We start from the raw sequence: 6052 nt of genomic DNA, 5'->3' as shown, positions 1-6052 counted from the left end.
ACCGTTCTTTTCTTTCTTTTTTTCCCATTCGAGCGAGAAACTCGATGCTTTGGGAGTCACGTCGATCGAAAGCCACGAGCTTTTCTCAGAACCGAAGACGACTATCGCTGTTTGACTTTCGCGTTTCGAAAGCCGTCGACCTGGATGCCGAGAAAAGGAAGCTCTCCCGAACAACGTTCCCTCGTTCATTCATGTATTACAAGAGCAGACTTATACGCGAGCCGCTTTAAGGAAGCGACAGTCGCGCGTGGATTCTTGTCCAGGGAATTTCGAGTCCGGAAGCACACTTGTCGTCGCCTCTCTGCGCTTTATGACGATTATCACGAGAACGCTATTAAGAGGTGGCAGGCGACTACACCGGACAGCTTTCTAACGCGTTTGCTCTCGGGGCTTTCAGCGAGAAAGCGTTAGTAGTTTGCCGACTGTCGACATGGCTAGCGACTGAGACGAGTATTGGCAAAGTGAATCGCGAGAGTCCGACACATCAAAAATTCACTTTGACTAACGTCGCGTATGCGTGAAATCGGCAACGTTTGGGAGAATAATTTGTGTATGTATTGTGTACATTTTGCAATATTTTCATTATTTTCTTTGCCTTGCTCTCTGTAATCGTTCGAGATGTCTGTTGTCCAATTGAAATACAAACGTTTATTTTCCAAATAAGGACACAATGCAATACAGTCATTCTAACAACCGCGTTATTAGGATCTTCATAGCTTCAGGACCACTGAACCTTGGTTATTTATAGTTTGATCGAAAGTCTGATACGTCGAATACAATAAATATCAAATTTCAACTTAACGTGAACTAAATGTAGTAACAATGCAAATAGTAGAGAACTAGATTAAAAATTAAATTGCGATTATAAATTATACATTAAAGTTTCTGCAAACATGCAGATTGTAAAATCGAATTAAAAACAGATGATATAAATAATTCGTCTGAGGTGTCTATTCGTATTTTAACCGAGATAATTTTACATCCGAAATAGTTTCACATCACACGGGATGAAAACTTAAAGTGGATATAGAACTAACTTAGATTTGCGAAAAGCGTCTCTTATTCACTTGTGCCGATGTACTGGACAATAAATAACTGCATACTGTGTCGCTTCTTTAAACCTTAAAAGCGTAATGCACTTTGAAATTATATCAAAGCGAAATTGCGCGGCCGTTATTTCACGACCATGTCCAAAGATATGCTCTGTAATGGAAGAAACGCTGAGGTCCTTTGAAACCGTTGTGAACACTCTTCAGTAGCGCCAGTCACTTTTGTCATCTCTCTGTCGATGCCGCTTTATTATAAGGAACGACAAATCGCATTTGCGAATAAGGAGACTGTATCAAGTCGTTTAACTTTGTTCAGTATTACATCGGATTCAAGAATGATTCTTGCTCTCAATTTCGTCCGTTTTGTTTCGCTTGGAAGAAATTTATTTAAACGATTTGATAATACGTTTATAAATGATATTAATAAATAAAATGGATGTTAATAAGATTGATAGGGGGAGTCTTTTTTATCTATACAATTTACAACTTCATAGTTACTAATCGTACAGATGTACCAATTGTTTAAAATTTTCTGGAGATTGATCACATGTAACTTTTCCTCTATAGCAGAAACATGAAAAGTAAGAAATTTTACGACCATTTACGATTTTGCGGGATCATGTAATTCTCCCAACCGTAAAAATGTGAAATTATTCACGTAAATTTTTTCTCTATGAACCGTAGTGACGGAAAGATGGAAATCTAAGGAGTTAATAAATAAACTTCGAAATTAGAATAATGCCCGTTTTTATCAATATAGATTAATTTTAATTTCGGTTCAATTTGTTCTATATTCTTCTTTAATTCTAAAAAAAGATGAAGAGTTAGTCAAAGTTAACAATAGCGGGTTAAATTGCAAAAACCAAGATTAAATTGCAATGGCAAAAACGGACATATGTGTAGCTGTCCGTGTTGTTCTCTAATAAATTATTGTTTCGCGAGGAAGATTATTATATTGAGAGAAATAAGAACGGACTATGTATGTATAAGTGGCTTAGAAGTTAGCATATCCAAGTTGTAATACATAATCGCTAAAAAAGTTTTAATGAAATTACATTATTAATCTCTAGGTCCAAAAAAAGTCATATCTGTAATTGAAGGTTAAATAGTCGCTCTTAAAAGTTTGTTATTCAAAATATTATCGCATAGTCACAACTCATAGCCACAATAGAAGCGTCTGGAGCGAACAACACTAATGAAGTTCACTAATTGTGAGAGATACTCAAATTATCCAGTTTCATTCGTAAGTCCTGCTACACGAATAAACCGCGGCATGGCAACGCGATGCAGCTTTGATTGCTTCCCGAGTCAACTAAAGCGAATACAGTTATCCTTTGTTCGAAGTCGTAACGCCACGGGCGATGTCAGAGCCCTATCTATCGATAGGTTGCTATTTATAGCCGACCCGTATTTCATTTAGCCGAAACTATCAGCGCTTTGTCGGCGGATCCCGGCCAGGCTTAATAAAGCCTATGTTACTTGATACCTTTGTTTCTACCGCAAAGCAATGGAGCGCTAGAGCGACTCTGAGAGCCCACGGACACGGGTTGTCGTGATAATCTCGTGATTGCCCCCAGAGCGGCAATTACATCCTCAACATGAGACCATATGGGATCTCAAGATTACGTCTCTATACTACGATGCCAGCTACAGCACTGCACGCCGCTTGCACGGAGTAGTTTGTTTGCGGATGGCGTAACGTTCTCGCTATTGTTAAGCCACCGTGCCGCCGTTTGCGTAAAATAACAAGCCTCACTGTTCTCGCTCCGGTAACGAGTCCCAACTATGGAATAATACAGCGCACGTTAATTCATCATGTTCCGCACGTCGTGCCGCGCTGTAGAAAAGCAAAATTTCTCCATATTATACGGGAATTTTTCGATCGTATCGACATCGCGCATGATAAACAAACGAGTGAGTTTCGAAAACTAAAGCGAATGGATTTTTATATTTCGTTATATATACGGGAGATGATTTTTAAAAAATTCTCTTAAATCTCTTAAATTTAAAATATTTGGAAATTGATGCGTGCGCGAAACATAGAGAAACGTACAAGATACGAGAAGTAACGAGAAATATATTTTTAGACCGGAGATATTTTGAGTCAGGTATCGGAACGCCGTTCGAATAATTCAAGCAACGCATTGTTTTTACACTTGATATTTTGGAGCGATCGCGAGATGTGATATTCGGTTTGGAAGGTGTTAGTTCCGGTAACTGTATTCTCGATACACATTCAGTATCTATGGACTATGAGCTATAAAATTTTATTTCGTTTTATAGTCAGAGCAATGCAGTCTTTTCCAAGACCTCATCTCCGAGCTCTGAGAAATCAACATGTATTGTGCAGTATGTCGTAACACGAATGTATTATAAAAGAGGATGTTAAAAAAGTCCGATTTTTAAGCCCCCTGCGAAATCTTAACCACAAAAAGTTGTTACTTGGGGTCTACGTGAAATAATAAAAATAATTTTACATCCTAGAAATGCGGAGAAAATAGATTTTTTTTATGTTACATATCTCTTTTTGTAAGTCAAATTTTCGTATATGAAAATTCTGGTATATGAAAATTCAATTTACAAAAGGAGATATAACATATAATAAAAAAAATCTACTTTCCCCGCATTTCTGGGATGTAAAACTATTTTTACTGTTTCATGTAGGTCTCAAACAACAATTTTTTGTTGTTAACTAAAATTCCACAGGGAGCCCAAAAATAGGACTTTTTTAATATTCTCCTTTCATTTCACGTTAGATACCAACGAATTTACGAGTCGCGCTCATTCCCGATGAGTGAGTAAAATTGAATTCCTATCTGTTGCGAAATTATACTTATTTCAACGACGTTTGCGTATTGAGACAACCAGACGAGTTTATAAATTTCTATAACGATGCGAACGTAAATATTCACGAAAAGCAAACTTTCTTGAAATCCTCTGTGATTGTAATAACGTGCAAAATACGTACGAAGACAAATAATGATAGCTGGAAAAGTTAACGAAATTAATTTCGTAGAAATACCGATGATAAGAGAAACGCATGTTAAAATAACTTTAGATATTGCAAACGTAACAAGGTCGATTGCATAATTTAACACTCAAATTCACGAGAGAGGAGTCAGAATTGAAAAACTGTGTGCGTTGAGTTACTTCTAGATAAAACTTACTCGCAGTACGTATTTGTACTCTCGTTAGGGTTGCACGTGTCGCGTTAATTACTCCTTTGATCTTCTCGATGGCAATTAAGACATTAATTGCGGCCGGACACTGATTTCCTGTGCACTCTTGTGAGTGACGGCGTCCGCGTCTTTACGCTCGTTGCGACCCGTTAACGAGACGACACTTGCCAAAGCTATTTCTTTACCGTCTCGCGTAATTTTGTTTGATCGTAGCTCAGTGATAAATGATGCCTTTAGAATTATGAAACTTGCACAAAGAAAAGGAAGTTGTAGGGTAAAAAAAAGCGCATAATAAATTAAGATGTATGGAATATTTATACATATTAATACATCATAAAAGGATGACGTTGAGAAATAAAACTACCTCTATTTTCAGGAAACGATCGGATTGTCGAGAAGAGAGAGTAGACCGCGATCGACATCAAGAAACGAACAAGGAGTCGTAGATAGAATATGTCCTCCACTTGTCGAACAATGGCGTACCCTTTCCATTCACAAAAAAGCTACATCATGACGTGGCAGTCTCCGTTTTGCGTTATTAGCGTTATTCCGAGAGGGTCTGCTTTCGTACAATGGTCCTCCGCAAGGACCGTGAAGAACATGAGCGATGAAAATACGGGACAGAAACGGATCTATGTGGAACTTACGAAACTCGAGTTTCATCTATCAAGTAAATTCTGTTCAGAATTATTTAGTTTATTAGAGATACATATACGATGTATCGTTTAAAATAGGAGAAGGAACTCATTTAAAAATTAAAAAAAATTTAGATTCAGCATTCGAAAGTTGGCAGCTCTGAGAATTGAGGAGATACGATTGCGACTTTTTGAAAGAAACTCAGAGAGCTCATGTCTTGTTTCCTGAGATCGTTAGAGATTGAATGCAACGTTGGAGGAACGTTTAATTAACCAGTGCTTTAATCCAGTGCTCGCTTCGTTAGCTTGGCGAATTGTCATTGTCGGTTTGAGGGAGAGGACCCAAGTTTTTTCGTCTTGCTTCTCTCGGTGTGCAGAATTTCGCGTCGTTGCCGACCAATTTCTCGTTTCCCCAAGACGTCTACTCGATGGTAAGAAAACGCGTCGAGTATTACACACGCGATGGTGTGCCGCATATATGTACAATATATTCTGGGGATATGTATACATGCGCGCGACTTGGTACCTGAAAGCACATTCATGAACTCGAATGAGCCTGCGAGCGAAAACGTCGAGCTTGTTTATCCGACGCGATATAAAAGCGTACGCGAGGTACCAAACGGCGTCGGTAGTTGTAAACTTCGTAACTACGTGGCTCCCGTAGCAGCCACGGTGGCAGCGGCTCGATTATTTATGTGGAGTGAGGGCTCGTTTGCTCGGCGAAAGAAAGCTTTAAACGCGGCAACACAGTTCGGAAAGTTAATAACTTCGCAGTGGAAACAGCCGCGCGACTGCACGACCGAGATGTATATTTTATTTAAAATTTAAAGAGAACATTTCAACAATGATGAAGCGATTATGAAAGTGTAAGAGAAAATTGCAAGGATCCTGATCTTTCCTTTTCCAGATCCTTTCTATTAACGCGCAATTGTATAAAATATATGTATGTAACAGTCTATACAGCACCAAATCTCAAAAGACGTTCATAGAACATTTTAAGAATATACAAGACATTCTTAGAACGTTTATATATTCTATTAATGTCGTGTGCTGTCTGGAAGGTAATCGGAATTGCTTAAATTTATTTCCACTAATAATTACACTAACAATAAGTAATTGCGCTGATGGATTCTATTTTTGCAGATTTTTTTTCAACCTGAAGTTCATTTCATTGAATCTTGGTACCGCT

The 6052-nt window shown here is 38.2% G+C and overlaps 1 long non-coding RNA gene across 1 annotated transcript; it reads left to right on the top strand.

Annotated features, from left to right (window-relative positions):
- The first annotated feature begins 425 nt into the window (after window positions 1–425).
- LOC108728333 (uncharacterized) lies at window positions 426–5823 on the top strand. Its single transcript, XR_001936885.1, has 3 exons — window positions 426–550; window positions 4605–4898; window positions 4999–5823. It is a non-coding gene; the product is annotated as an uncharacterized lncRNA (long non-coding RNA).
- The last annotated feature ends 229 nt before the right edge of the window (window positions 5824–6052 follow it).

The sequence above is a fragment of the Mycetomoellerius zeteki genome, unplaced genomic scaffold (assembly GCF_001594055.1).
Source record: "Mycetomoellerius zeteki isolate Tzet28-1 unplaced genomic scaffold, Tzet1.0 scaffold61, whole genome shotgun sequence".
Taxonomy (NCBI): domain Eukaryota; kingdom Metazoa; phylum Arthropoda; class Insecta; order Hymenoptera; family Formicidae; genus Mycetomoellerius; species Mycetomoellerius zeteki.
Note: the sequence above shows the minus strand (reverse complement) of the source record. Positions and strands in the feature narration are given on the sequence as shown.